Source organism: Prunus avium, chromosome 8 (genome assembly GCF_965620075.1).
Source record: "Prunus avium chromosome 8, drPruAviu1.hap1.1, whole genome shotgun sequence".
Classification (NCBI taxonomy): domain Eukaryota; kingdom Viridiplantae; phylum Streptophyta; class Magnoliopsida; order Rosales; family Rosaceae; genus Prunus; species Prunus avium.
In genome coordinates, this window is record NC_142291.1 from 10,474,604 (window position 1) to 10,488,739 (window position 14,136).

Below are 14,136 nucleotides of genomic sequence, written 5' to 3' on the forward strand. Positions count from 1 at the left end.
GGGTCGTGATAAAACAAAGACATCCAGATGAATAAGATGACGGAAAGCAAACGCCCACGACAATTGAAACGTCAACAAGGCAAAAAAAGAAGGGATGCAACACGAGGACTTCCCAGGAGGTCACGCATCCTAGTACTACTCTCGCCCAAACTCGCTTAACTTCGGAGTTCTGATGGGATCCGGTGCATGTGAGTTGGTATGATCGCATCCGTTAGCTTATAACGCCTAAAAGTATATAAGCCACGTTTGAGCCATGCCATATGACCATGGGTTGGCTATCCAACGCCCCCCGCATGAAATGGGATGCCGTCGCATGAAATGGCATGGCCTGTCAGGGCTTGTCGTCGCCACCCCTACCATGTGTCGCGCGCAGGCCTGCCGAACTGCCGGTTCCGATCGGCTGTGGGGCCTACCTTACGAGAATTGAACCAAAACAAAAAAAACAAAAAAACTGACAACGTTAAGAACAACCCCAATAATTTCGGCAGTGGGCGTCGAGTCCTGTTGTTTTTCGCTTTCGTTCGTTCGCGGTGCCCGGTTAATTGGAGACGAGCTCCACGGGGTGATGTAGGACAGATGGCGTAAGTTATTGGAGAGGAGCTGGACCGACGCGCGTGCAACGGCAAATAGGGCAAACCGCTGATCTGGGCTCCGACCTCAGAATTGGGCCCACGAACCGTCGATTCGAAGGCAACGGCGTTGCGAGTAAAACTCATTGCGTCGCCAGTTTTTGAAGTTTTTGGTAACTGTGTTATTTTCCTATTTTAATTCCTTCGTTAATCCTAGGCTTTCTAGGAGTATTTAATCATAGTGTGCCCCGATTGTCACGCTGTGCCAAGGGGTCGTGATAAAACAAAGACATCCAGATGAATAAGATGACGGAAAGCAAACGCCCACGACAATTGAAACGTCAACAAGGCAAAAAAAGAAGGGATGCAACACGAGGACTTCCCAGGAGGTCACCCATCCTAGTACTACTCTCGCCCAAACTCCCTTAACTTCGGAGTTCTGATGGGATCCGGTGCATGTGAGTTGGTACGATCGCATCCGTTAGCTTATAACGCCTAAAAGTATATAAGCCACGTTTGAGCCATGCCATATGACCATGGGTTGGCTATCCAACGCCCCCCGCGTGAAATGGGATGCCGTCGCATGAAATGGCATGGCCTGTCAGGGCTTGTCGTCGCCACCCCTACCATGTGTCACGCGCAGGCCTGCCGAACTGCCGGTTCCGATCGGCTGTGGGGCCTACCTTACGATAATTGAACCAAAACAAAAAAAACAAAAAAACTGACAACGTTAAGAACAACCCCAATAATTTCGGCAGTGGGCGTCGAGTCCTGTTGTTTTTTCGCTTTCGTTCGTTTGCGTTGCCCGGTTAATTGGAGACGAGCTCCACGGGGTGATGTAGGACAGATGGCGTAAGTTATTGGAGAAGAGCTGGACCGACGCGCGTGCAACGGCAAATCGGCAAACCGCTGATCTGGGCTCCGACCTCAGAATTGGGCCCACGAACCGTCGATCCGAAGGCAACGGCGTCGCGAGTAAAACTCATTGCGCTGCCACAAGTCGTGGGCTTTTTCGGGCATCCGACGTCGTTTACTAGCCCGAAATCCAGTTTTTGAAGTTTTTGGTAACTGTGTCATTTTCCTATTTTAATTACTTCGTTAATCCTAGGCTTTCTAGGAGTATTTAATCATAGTGTGCCCCGATTGTCACGCTGCGCCAAGGGGTCGTGATAAAACAAAGACATCCAGATGAATAAGATGACGGAAAGCAAACGCCCACGACAATTGAAACGTCAACAAGGCAAAAAAAGAAGGGATGCAACACGAGGACTTCCCAGGAGGTCACCCATCCTAGTACTACTCTCGCCCAAACTCGCTTAACTTCGGAGTTCTGATGGGATCCGGTGCATGTGAGTTGGTATGATCGCATCCGTTAGCTTATAACACCTAAAAGTACATAAGCCACGTTTGAGCCATGCCATATGACCATGGGTTGGCTATCCAACGCCCCCCGCATGAAATGGCATGGCCTGTCAGGCCTTGTCGTCGCCACCCCTACCATGTGTCGCGCGCAGGCCTGCCGAACTGCCGGTTCCGATCGGCTGTGGGGCCTACCTTACGATAATTGAACCAAAACAAAAAAAAACAAAAAAAACTGACAACGTTAAGAACAACCCCAATAATTTCGGCAGTGGGCGTCGAGTCCTGTTGTTTTTTCGCTTTCGTTCGTTTGCGGTGCCCGGTTAATTGGAGACGAGCTCCACGGGGTGATGTAGGACAGATGGCGTAAGTTATTGGAGAGGAGCTGGACCGACGCGCGTGCAACGGCAAATCGGGCAAACCGCTGATCTGGGCTCCGACCTCAGAATTGGGCCCACGAACCGTCGATTCGAAGGCAACGGCGTCGCGAGTAAAACTCATTGCGTTGCCATGAGTCGTGGGCTTTTTCGGGCATCCGACGTCGTTTACTAGCCCGAAATCCAGTTTTTGAAGTTTTTGGTAACTGTGTTATTTTCCTATTTTAATTCCTTCGTTAATCCTAGGCTTTCTAGGAGTATTTAATCATAGTGTGCCCCGATTGTCACGCTGCGCCACGGGGTCGTGATAAAACAAAGACATCCAGATGAATAAGATGACGGAAAGCAAACGCCCACGACAATTGAAACGTCAACAAGGCAAAAAAAGAAGGGATGCAACACGAGGACTTCCCAGGAGGTCACCCATCCTAGTACTACTCTCGCCCAAACTCGCTTAACTTCGGAGTTCTGATGGGATCCGGTGCATGTGAGTTGGTATGATCGCATCCGTTAGCTTATAACACCTAAAAGTATATAAGCCACGTTTGAGCCATGCCATATGACCATGGGTTGGCTATCCAACGCCCCCCGCATGAAATGGCATGGCCTGTCAGGCCTTGTCGTCGCCACCCCTACCATGTGTCGCGCGCAGGCCTGCCGAACTGCCGGTTCCGATCGGCTGTGGGGCATACCTTACGATAATTGAACCAAAACAAAAAAAAACAAAAAAACTGACAACGTTAAGAACAACCCCAATAATTTCGGCAGTGGGCGTTGTTAAGCTCATAATTTCATACATATACATGCCCAATTTACTTACTTCTTTTGCTTAGTTTCTTATAATTTTGAGTTATTTGCCTCCCTTTGTGTGTTTTGTAGGCCAAAAGAGCAAGAGAGCATAATTCATGCAATTCATGCATGTTAAGGCCTAATTTGGATGAAGAGAAGAAGAGCTTAAAGACAAACTCATTTTGGCTACAGCCCCCTGCCAGTCCAGTTCCGTAGGTCATATTGCAAGCTTCGTTTCAGCAACCTACATAGCTCGGATGAGGCAACAGTCTTCATGAAAGTTGTTCCAATGGGTGTGTACTATAACATATCCAAAATTCAGCCCCATTGGATAAATCTGGAGTTCGTCACCTAGCAAACACAGAACCATGCTCAGGATGGATTTTGTCAGCGAGCAAACTGAGTTAGCAATTTGTTTCGGCCTTAACTTCCTCCTCCGAGCTTGGATTGGGCCAATACTTGTGTGGTTGGATCATACACATTCTGAACTTCACAATGGACATCTTTAAGTCTTCATTTGATTCAGCCTAGCCCAAGTTGTAAGCCCTTGAAGTTGCTGGTCATGCTGACCTCAGGATGAGCTGGTTGGAAGCTTGGTCATGGTGAGCTAGGCATGAGCTATTGTAGCTGGTTGGAGGCTTGGTCATGGTGACATGAAGATGAGCTAGGGCTGCTGGTGGGATTTATTGCTGAAGTGCATCAACCAATTCAGATTTTATAATGCAAGTGTTGTATGCATTAGTGAAGTGCATCAACCAATTCATCTTTTATAATGCAAGTGTTGTATGCATTAGCCATATTGAATTCAGATTTATCACTCCCCTCTCCCTATAAATACCACATCCATTCCACATTCAAGACACAACAAATCCTGAGATTCACAACCCCCACAATTCACTCCAACCATCCTCAAACACTCTCACAATCCCAAACACTCCAACAATCACCAAAACAACTCCAGCAAACTTCTATTCCATTTCCCTACGAATTTCATCTTCCTTAGCCATCACCACTCACTCAAACTCATCCCAAATCACCTCCATATCCTTCATACATCTTTCTAGAAGTGGGGAAGCTCTTGGAGAAGCATTAGAAGTGGAGAAGCACTTGGAGAAGCCTTGGACACCACAAGAACTTCAGAAAAAGGGTTTTTCTACTCTTATTGCATTCATTATGTTTTCTCATTTCTGTTCAAGTCTCTTTTCCATTATGAGTAGCTAAATCCATAACTAGGGCTTCGATGTAACCTAACATGAATATTCTGGGTTTATAAGTTTGGAGTTTCAAGTTTGATTCATGATTCATGTTCTTATTCATTATGCTTATAAGTTAACATGCTTGTTTGAATGATTGATCACCATTAGAACTTGTTTGTTAACTATCTTGGTTTGAATTAAGAGTATACACCAGGCTTTAATTCGAATTGAACTATGAATAGGAAGAGTATGTATGGACATTCGACAACAGGGATTAGATACATACTTGGTTGTTTAAAATGTTCTTCTATGCTTAATGGGTTCCTAATGCTTAATTTTAGTTTAGACAACAAATGATCAAATTAGGGAATTAGGAACACAAGGTTAGGACCAAACACCATGGCCTAATCATACTTTAGCTAGAATCAATCTTTGAATCTGAATTAGACTTGTTACTTGAATCTTTATAACCCAGAATTGAATTGTTATGGTGAATCGAATGCCCTAGTCTCCAAACCTGTGTTTTAACTTTCAAAACCACCCTTTGTTACTTTTGTTTACTTGCTTTCCGTTGCAATTTCAGTTTGTTCATTTCTTTCTATAATCACAAGCATTCTCACTTCAAAGTTCATTTTAATCTTGCTGCATTTGTTTTCAAACTCACTCTTGCTTTAAATTCTGTTTTAGATTTAACTTCCTAACTTCTTGAATTTGGTAATCTAAAGTACATAACTAATTTGAACTTCTCAGTCTTCGTGGGTACGACCTCGTACTTGTCTTGCTATACTACTAATTGCCCCGTACAATTGCGAGTTAACATATTATTAACAACAGGCGTCGAGTCCTGTTGTTTTTTCGCTTTCGTTCGTTTGCGGTGCCCGGTTAATTGGAGACGAGCTCCACGGGGTGATGTAGGACAGATGGCGTAAGTTATTGGAGAGGAGCTGGACCGACGCGCGTGCAACGGCAAATCGGGCAAACCGCTGATCTGGGCTCCGACCTCAGAATTGGGCCCACGAACCGTCGATTCGAAGGCAACGGCGTCGCGAGTAAAACTCATTGCGTTGCCATGAGTCGTGGGCTTTTTCGGGCATCCGACGTCGTTTACTAGCCCGAAATCCAGTTTTTGAAGTTTTTGGTAACTGTGTTATTTTCCTATTTTAATTCCTTCGTTAATCCTAGGCTTTCTAGGAGTATTTAATCATAGTGTGCCCCGATTGTCACGCTGCACCACGGGGTCGTGATAAAACAAAGACATCCAGATGAATAAGATGACGGAAAGCAAACGCCCACGACAATTGAAACGTCAACAAGGCAAAAAAAGAAGGGATGCAACACGAGGACTTCCCAGGAGGTCACCCATCCTAGTACTACTCTCGCCCAAACTCGCTTAACTTCGGAGTTCTGATGGGATCCGGTGCATGTGAGTTGGTATGATCGCATCCGTTAGCTTATAACACCTAAAAGTACATAAGCCACGTTTGAGCCATGCCATATGACCATGGGTTGGCTATCCAACGCCCCCCGCATGAAATGGCATGGCCTGTCAGGCCTTGTCGTCGCCACCCCTACCATGTGTCGCGCGCAGGCCTGCCGAACTGCCGGTTCCGATCGGCTGTGGGGCCTACCTTACGATAATTGAACCAAAACAAAAAAAAACAAAAAAACTGACAACGTTAAGAACAACCCCAATAATTTCGGCAGTGGGCGTCGAGTCCTGTTGTTTTTTCGCTTTCGTTCGTTTGCGGTGCCCGGTTAATTGGAGACGAGCTCCACGGGGTGATGTAGGACAGATGGCGTAAGTTATTGGAGAGGAGCTGGACCGACGCGCGTGCAACGGCAAATCGGGCAAACCGCTGATCTGGGCTCCGACCTCAGAATTGGGCCCACGAACCGTCGATTCGAAGGCAACGGCGTCGCGAGTAAAACTCATTGCGTTGCCATGAGTCGTGGGCTTTTTCGGGCATCCGACGTCGTTTACTAGCCCGAAATCCAGTTTTTGAAGTTTTTGGTAACTGTGTTATTTTCCTATTTTAATTCCTTCGTTAATCCTAGGCTTTCTAGGAGTATTTAATCATAGTGTGCCCCGATTGTCACGCTGCGCCACGGGGTCGTGATAAAACAAAGACATCCAGATGAATAAGATGACGGAAAGCAAACGCCCACGACAATTGAAACGTCAACAAGGCAAAAAAAGAAGGGATGCAACACGAGGACTTCCCAGGAGGTCACCCATCCTTGTACTACTCTCGCCCAAACTCGCTTAACTTCGGAGTTCTGATGGGATCCGGTGCATGTGAGTTGGTATGATCGCATCCGTTAGCTTATAACACCTAAAAGTACATAAGCCACGTTTGAGCCATGCCATATGACCATGGGTTGGCTATCCAACGCCCCCCGCATGAAATGGCATGGCCTGTCAGGCCTTGTCGTCGCCACCCCTACCATGTGTCGCGCGCAGGCCTGCCGAACTGCCGGTTCCGATCGGCTGTGGGGCCTACCTTACGATAATTGAACCAAAACAAAAAAAAACAAAAAAACTGACAACGTTAAGAACCACCCCAATAATTTCGGCAGTGGGCGTCGAGTCCTGTTGTTTTTTCGCTTTCGTTCGTTTGCGGTGCCCGATTAATTGGAGACGAGCTCCACGGGGTGATGTAGGACAGATGGCGTAAGTTATTGGAGAGGAGCTGGACCGACGCGCGTGCAACGGCAAATCGGGCAAACCGCTGATCTGGGCTCCGACCTCAGAATTGGGCCCACGAACCGTCGATTCGAAGGCAACGGCGTCGCGAGTAAAACTCATTGCGTTGCCATGAGTCGTGGGCTTTTTCGGGCATCCGACGTCGTTTACTAGCCCGAAATCCAGTTTTTGAAGTTTTTGGTAATTGTGTTATTTTCCTATTTTAATTCCTTCGTTAATCCTAGGCTTTCTAGGAGTATTTAATCATAGTGTGCCCCGATTGTCACGCTGCGCCACGGGGTCGTGATAAAACAAAGACATCCAGATGAATAAGATGACGGAAAGCAAACGCCCACGACAATTGAAACGTCAACAAGGCAAAAAAAGAAGGGATGCAACACGAGGACTTCCCAGGAGGTCACCCATCCTAGTACTACTCTCGCCCAAACTCGCTTAACTTCGGAGTTCTGATGGGATCCGGTGCATGTGAGTTGGTATGATCGCATCCGTTAGCTTATAACGCCTAAAAGTATATAAGCCACGTTTGAGCCATGCCATATGACCATGGGTTGGCTATCCAACGCCCCCCGCATGAAATGGGATGCCGTCGCATGAAATGGCATGGCCTGTCAGGCCTTGTCGTCGCCACCCCTACCATGTGTCGCATGCAGGCCTGCCGAACTGCCGGTTCCGATCGGCTGTGGGGCCTACCTTACGATAATTGAACCAAAACAAAAAAAAACAAAAAAACTGACAACATTAAGAACAACCCCAATAATTTCGGCAGTGGGCGTCGAGTCCTGTTGTTTTTTCGCTTTCGTTCATTTGCGGTGCCCGGTTAATTGGAGACGAGCTCCACGGGGTGATGTAGGACAGATGGCGTAAGTTATTGGAGAGGAGCTGGACCGACGCGCGTGCAACGGCAAATCGGGCAAACCGCTGATCTGGGCTCCGACCTCAGAATTGGGAGCACGAACCGTCGATTCGAAGGCAACGGCGTCGCGAGTAAAACTCATTGCGTTGCCATGAGTCGTGGGCTTTTTCGGGCATCCGACGTCGTTTACTAGCCCGAAATCCAGTTTTTGAAGTTTTTGGTAACTGTGTTATTTTCCTATTTTAATTCCTTCGTTAATCCTAGGCTTTCTAGGAGTATTTAATCATAGTGTGCCCCGATTGTCACGCTGCGCCACGGGGTCGTGATAAAACAAAGACATCCAGATGAATTAGATGACGGAAAGCAAACGCCCACGACAATTGAAACGTCAACAAGGCAAAAAAAGAAGGGATGCAACACGAGGACTTCCCAGGAGGTCACCCATCCTAGTACTACTCTCGCCCAAACTCGCTTAACTTCGGAGTTCTGATGGGATCCGGTGCATGTGAGTTGGTATGATCGCATCCGTTAGCTTATAACACCTAAAAGTATATAAGCCACGTTTGAGCCATGCCATATGACCATGGGTTGGCTATCCAACGCCCCCCGCATGAAATGGCATGGCCTGTCAGGCCTTGTCGTCGCCACCCCTACCATGTGTCGCGCGCAGGCCTGCCGAACTGCCGGTTCCGATCGGCTGTGGGGCCTACCTTACGATAATTGAACCAAAACAAAAAAAAACAAAAAAACTGACAACGTTAAGAACAACCCCAATAATTTCGGCAGTGGGCGTCGAGTCCTGTTGTTTTTTCGCTTTCGTTCGTTTGCGGTGCCCGGTTAATTGGAGACGAGCTCCACGGGGTGATGTAGGACAGATGGCGTAAGTTATTGGAGAGGAGCTGGACCGACGCGCGTGCAACGGCAAATCGGGCAAACCGCTGATCTGGGCTCCGACCTCAGAATTGGGCCCACGAACCGTCGATTCGAAGGCAACGGCGTCGCGAGTAAAACTCATTGCGTTGCCATGAGTCGTGGGCTTTTTCGGGCATCCGACGTCGTTTACTAGCCCGAAATCCAGTTTTTGAAGTTTTTGGTAACTGTGTTATTTTCCTATTTTAATTCCTTCGTTAATCCTAGGCTTTCTAGGAGTATTTAATCATAGTGTGCCCCGATTGTCACGCTGCGCCACGGGGTCGTGATAAAACAAAGACATCCAGATGAATAAGATGACGGAAAGCAAACGCCCACGACAATTGAAACGTCAACAAGGCAAAAAAAGAAGGGATGCAACACGAGGACTTCCCAGGAGGTCACCCATCCTAGTACTACTCTCGCCCAAACTCGCTTAACTTCGGAGCTCTGATGGGATCCGGTGCATGTGAGTTGGTATGATCGCATCCGTTAGCTTATAACACCTAAAAGTATATAAGCCACGTTTGAGCCATGCCATATGACCATGGGTTGGCTATCCAACGCCCCCCGCATGAAATGGCATGGCCTGTCAGGCCTTGTCGTCGCCACCCCTACCATGTGTCGCGCGCAGGCCTGCCGAACTGCCGGTTCCGATCGGCTGTGGGGCCTACCTTACGATAATTGAACCAAAACAAAAAAAAACAAAAAAACTGACAACGTTAAGAACAACCCCAATAATTTCGGCAGTGGGCGTCGAGTCCTGTTGTTTTTTCGCTTTCGTTCGTTTGCGGTGCCCGGTTAATTGGAGACGAGCTCCACGGGGTGATGTAGGACAGATGGCGTAAGTTATTGGAGAGGAGCTGGACCGACGCGCGTGCAACGGCAAATCGGGCAAACCGCTGATCTGGGCTCCGACCTCAGAATTGGGCCCACGAACCGTCGATTCGAAGGCAACGGCGTCGCGAGTAAAACTCATTGCGTTGCCATGAGTCGTGGGCTTTTTCGGGCATCCGACGTCGTTTACTAGCCCGAAATCCAGTTTTTGAAGTTTTTGGTAACTGTGTTATTTTCCTATTTTAATTCCTTCGTTAATCCTAGGCTTTCTAGGAGTATTTAATCATAGTGTGCCCCGATTGTCACGCTGCGCCACGGGGTCGTGATAAAACAAAGACATCCAGATGAATAAGATGACGGAAAGCAAACGCCCACGACAATTGAAACGTCAACAAGGCAAAAAAAGAAGGGATGCAACACGAGGACTTCCCAGGAGGTCACCCATCCTAGTACTACTCTCGCCCAAACTCGCTTAACTTCGGAGCTCTGATGGGATCCGGTGCATGTGAGTTGGTATGATCGCATCCGTTAGCTTATAACACCTAAAAGTATATAAGCCACGTTTGAGCCATGCCATATGACCATGGGTTGGCTATCCAACGCCCCCCGCATGAAATGGCATGGCCTGTCAGGCCTTGTCGTCGCCACCCCTACCATGTGTCGCGCGCAGGCCTGCCGAACTGCCGGTTCCGATCGGCTGTGGGGCCTACCTTACGATAATTGAACCAAAACAAAAAAAAACAAAAAAACTGACAACGTTAAGAACAACCCCAATAATTTCGGCAGTGGGCGTCGAGTCCTGTTGTTTTTTCGCTTTCGTTCGTTTGCGGTGCCCGGTTAATTGGAGACGAGCTCCACGGGGTGATGTAGGACAGATGGCGTAAGTTATTGGAGAGGAGCTGGACCGACGCGCGTGCAACGGCAAATCGGGCAAACCGCTGATCTGGGCTCCGACATCAGAATTGGGCCCACGAACCGTCGATTCGAAGGCAACGGCGTCGCGAGTAAAACTCATTGCGTCGCCATGAGTCGTGGGCTTTTTCGGGCATCCGACGTCGTTTACTAGCCCGAAATCCAGTTTTTGAAGTTTTTGGTAACTGTGTTATTTTCCTATTTTAATTCCTTCGTTAATCCTAGGCTTTCTAGGAGTATTTAATCATAGTGTGCCCCGATTGTCACGCTGCGCCACGGGGTCGTGATAAAACAAAGACATCCAGATGAATAAGATGACGGAAAGCAAACGCCCACGACAATTGAAACGTCAACAAGGCAAAAAAAGAAGGGATGCAACACGAGGACTTCCCAGGAGGTCACCCATCCTAGTACTACTCTCGCCCAAACTCGCTTAACTTCGGAGCTCTGATGGGATCCGGTGCATGTGAGTTGGTATGATCGCATCCGTTAGCTTATAACACCTAAAAGTATATAAGCCACGTTTGAGCCATGCCATATGACCATGGGTTGGCTATCCAACGCCCCCCGCATGAAATGGCATGGCCTGTCAGGCCTTGTCGTCGCCACCCCTACCATGTGTCGCGCGCAGGCCTGCCGAACTGCCGGTTCCGATCGGCTGTGGGGCCTACCTTACGATAATTGAACCAAAACAAAAAAAAACAAAAAAACTGACAACGTTAAGAACAACCCCAATAATTTCGGCAGTGGGCGTCGAGTCCTGTTGTTTTTTCGCTTTCGTTCGTTTGCGGTGCCCGGTTAATTGGAGACGAGCTCCACGGGGTGATGTAGGACAGATGGCGTAAGTTATTGGAGAGGAGCTGGACCGACGCGCGTGCAACGGCAAATCGGGCAAACCGCTGATCTGGGCTCCGACATCAGAATTGGGCCCACGAACCGTCGATTCGAAGGCAACGGCGTCGCGAGTAAAACTCATTGCGTCGCCATGAGTCGTGGGCTTTTTCGGGCATCCGACGTCGTTTACTAGCCCGAAATCCAGTTTTTGAAGTTTTTGGTAACTGTGTTATTTTCCTATTTTAATTCCTTCGTTAATCCTAGGCTTTCTAGGAGTATTTAATCATAGTGTGCCCCGATTGTCACGCTGCGCCACGGGGTCGTGATAAAACAAAGACATCCAGATGAATAAGATGACGGAAAGCAAACGCCCACGACAATTGAAACGTCAACAAGGCAAAAAAAGAAGGGATGCAACACGAGGACTTCCCAGGAGGTCACCCATCCTAGTACTACTCTCGCCCAAACTCGCTTAACTTCGGAGCTCTGATGGGATCCGGTGCATGTGAGTTGGTATGATCGCATCCGTTAGCTTATAACACCTAAAAGTATATAAGCCACGTTTGAGCCATGCCATATGACCATGGGTTGGCTATCCAACGCCCCCCGCATGAAATGGCATGGCCTGTCAGGCCTTGTCGTCGCCACCCCTACCATGTGTCGCGCGCAGGCCTGCCGAACTGCCGGTTCCGATCGGCTGTGGGGCCTACCTTACGATAATTGAACCAAAACAAAAAAAAACAAAAAAACTGACAACGTTAAGAACAACCCCAATAATTTCGGCAGTGGGCGTCGAGTCCTGTTGTTTTTTCGCTTTCGTTCGTTTGCGGTGCCCGGTTAATTGGAGACGAGCTCCACGGGGTGATGTAGGACAGATGGCGTACGTTATTGGAGAGGAGCTGGACCGACGCGCGTGCAACGGCAAATCGGGCAAACCGCTGATCTGGGCTCCGACCTCAGAATTGGGCCCACGAACCGTCGATTCGAAGGCAACGGCGTCGCGAGTAAAACTCATTGCGTCGCCATGAGTCGTGGGCTTTTTCGGGCATCCGACGTCGTTTACTAGCCCGAAATCCAGTTTTTGAAGTTTTTGGTAACTGTGTTATTTTCCTATTTTAATTCCTTCGTTAATCCTAGGCTTTCTAGGAGTATTTAATCATAGTGTGCCCCGATTGTCACGCTGCGCCACGGGGTCGTGATAAAACAAAGACATCCAGATGAATAAGATGACGGAAAGCAAACGCCCACGACAATTGAAACGTCAGCAAGGCAAAAAAAGAAGGGATGCAACACGAGGACTTCCCAGGAGGTCACCCATCCTAGTACTACTCTCGCCCAAACTCGCTTAACTTCGGAGCTCTGATGGGATCCGGTGCATGTGAGTTGGTATGATCACATCCGTTAGCTTATAACACCTAAAAGTATATAAGCCACGTTTGAGCCATGCCATATGACCATGGGTGGCTATCCAACGCCCCCCGCATGAAATGGCATGGCCTGTCAGGCCTTGTCGTCGCCACCCCTACCATGTGTCGCGCGCAGGCCTGCCGAACTGCCGGTTCCGATCGGCTGTGGGGCCTACCTTACGATAATTGAACCAAAACAAAAAAAAACAAAAAAACTGACAACGTTAAGAACAACCCCAATAATTTCGGCAGTGGGCGTCGAGTCCTGTTGTTTTTTCGCTTTCGTTCGTTTGCGGTGCCCGGTTAATTGGAGACGAGCTCCACGGGGTAATGTAGGACAGATGGCGTAAGTTATTGGAGAGGAGCTGGACCGACGCGCGTGCAACGGCAAATCGGGCAAACCGCTGATCTGGGCTCCGACCTCAGAATTGGGCCCACGAACCGTCGATTCGAAGGCAACGGCGTCGCGAGTAAAACTCATCGCGTTGCCATGAGTCGTGGGCTTTTTCGGGCATCCGACGTCGTTTACTAGCCCGAAATCCAGTTTTTGAAGTTTTTGGTAACTGTGTTATTTTCCTATTTTAATTCCTTCGTTATTCCTAGGCTTTCTAGGAGTATTTAATCATAGTGTGCCCCGATTGTCACGCTGCGCCACGGGGTCGTGATAAAACAAAGACATCCAGATGAATAAGATGACGCAAAGCAAACGCCCACGACAATTGAAACGTCAACAAGGCAAAAAAAGAAGGGATGCAACACGAGGACTTCCCAGGAGGTCACCCATCCTAGTACTACTCTCGCCCAAACTCGCTTAACTTCGGAGTTCTGATGGGATCCGGTGCATGTGAGTTGGTATGATCGCATCCGTTAGCTTATAACACCTAAAAGTATATAAGCCACGTTTGAGCCATGCCATATGACCATGGGTTGGCTATCCAACGCCCCCCGCATGAAATGGCATGGCCTGTCAGGCCTTGTCGTCGCCACCCCTACCATGTGTCGCGCGCAGGCCTGCCGAACTGCCGGTTCCGATCGGCTGTGGGGCCTACCTTACGATAATTGAACCAAAACAAAAAAAAACAAAAAAACTGACAACGTTAAGAACAACCCCAATAATTTCGGCAGTGGGCGTCGAGTCCTGTTGTTTTTTCGCTTTCGTTCGTTTGCGGTGCCCGGTTAATTGGAGACGAGCTCCACGGGGTGATGTAGGACAGATGGCGTAAGTTATTGGAGAGGAGCTGGACCGACGCGCGTGCAACGGCAAATCGGGCAAACCGCTGATCTGGGCTCCGACATCAGAATTGGGCCCACGAACCGTCGATTCGAAGGCAACGGCGTCGCGAGTAAAACTCATTGCGTCGCCATGAGTCGTGGGCTTTTTCGGGCATCCG

At 48.5% G+C, this 14,136-nt stretch overlaps 14 non-coding genes across 14 annotated transcripts; all 14 read right to left on the minus strand.

Annotated features, from left to right (window-relative positions):
- Positions 1–91: 91 nt before the first annotated feature.
- LOC148291963 (5S ribosomal RNA) lies at positions 92–210 on the minus strand. Its single transcript, XR_015827026.1, has one exon. It is a non-coding gene; the product is annotated as a 5S ribosomal RNA (ribosomal RNA).
- Positions 211–930: 720 nt separating this feature from the next.
- LOC148291964 (5S ribosomal RNA) lies at positions 931–1,049 on the minus strand. Its single transcript, XR_015826956.1, has one exon. It is a non-coding gene; the product is annotated as a 5S ribosomal RNA (ribosomal RNA).
- Positions 1,050–1,821: 772 nt separating this feature from the next.
- On the minus strand, positions 1,822–1,940 carry LOC148291965 (5S ribosomal RNA). The gene has a single exon (XR_015827467.1). It is a non-coding gene; the product is annotated as a 5S ribosomal RNA (ribosomal RNA).
- A 755-nt stretch (positions 1,941–2,695) lies between these two features.
- On the minus strand, positions 2,696–2,814 carry LOC148291966 (5S ribosomal RNA). Its single transcript, XR_015827468.1, has one exon. It is a non-coding gene; the product is annotated as a 5S ribosomal RNA (ribosomal RNA).
- Positions 2,815–5,616: 2,802 nt separating this feature from the next.
- On the minus strand, positions 5,617–5,735 carry LOC148291967 (5S ribosomal RNA). The gene has a single exon (XR_015827469.1). It is a non-coding gene; the product is annotated as a 5S ribosomal RNA (ribosomal RNA).
- A 754-nt stretch (positions 5,736–6,489) lies between these two features.
- LOC148291968 (5S ribosomal RNA) lies at positions 6,490–6,608 on the minus strand. The gene has a single exon (XR_015826865.1). It is a non-coding gene; the product is annotated as a 5S ribosomal RNA (ribosomal RNA).
- A 754-nt stretch (positions 6,609–7,362) lies between these two features.
- On the minus strand, positions 7,363–7,481 carry LOC148291969 (5S ribosomal RNA). The gene has a single exon (XR_015827470.1). It is a non-coding gene; the product is annotated as a 5S ribosomal RNA (ribosomal RNA).
- A 774-nt stretch (positions 7,482–8,255) lies between these two features.
- On the minus strand, positions 8,256–8,374 carry LOC148291970 (5S ribosomal RNA). Its single transcript, XR_015827471.1, has one exon. It is a non-coding gene; the product is annotated as a 5S ribosomal RNA (ribosomal RNA).
- A 754-nt stretch (positions 8,375–9,128) lies between these two features.
- Positions 9,129–9,247, minus strand: LOC148291971 (5S ribosomal RNA). Its single transcript, XR_015826775.1, has one exon. It is a non-coding gene; the product is annotated as a 5S ribosomal RNA (ribosomal RNA).
- Positions 9,248–10,001: 754 nt separating this feature from the next.
- LOC148291972 (5S ribosomal RNA) lies at positions 10,002–10,120 on the minus strand. Its single transcript, XR_015826776.1, has one exon. It is a non-coding gene; the product is annotated as a 5S ribosomal RNA (ribosomal RNA).
- A 754-nt stretch (positions 10,121–10,874) lies between these two features.
- On the minus strand, positions 10,875–10,993 carry LOC148291973 (5S ribosomal RNA). Its single transcript, XR_015826777.1, has one exon. It is a non-coding gene; the product is annotated as a 5S ribosomal RNA (ribosomal RNA).
- Positions 10,994–11,747: 754 nt separating this feature from the next.
- On the minus strand, positions 11,748–11,866 carry LOC148291974 (5S ribosomal RNA). Its single transcript, XR_015826778.1, has one exon. It is a non-coding gene; the product is annotated as a 5S ribosomal RNA (ribosomal RNA).
- Positions 11,867–12,620: 754 nt separating this feature from the next.
- On the minus strand, positions 12,621–12,739 carry LOC148291975 (5S ribosomal RNA). The gene has a single exon (XR_015826886.1). It is a non-coding gene; the product is annotated as a 5S ribosomal RNA (ribosomal RNA).
- A 753-nt stretch (positions 12,740–13,492) lies between these two features.
- Positions 13,493–13,611, minus strand: LOC148291976 (5S ribosomal RNA). Its single transcript, XR_015827472.1, has one exon. It is a non-coding gene; the product is annotated as a 5S ribosomal RNA (ribosomal RNA).
- Positions 13,612–14,136: the final 525 nt, after the last annotated feature.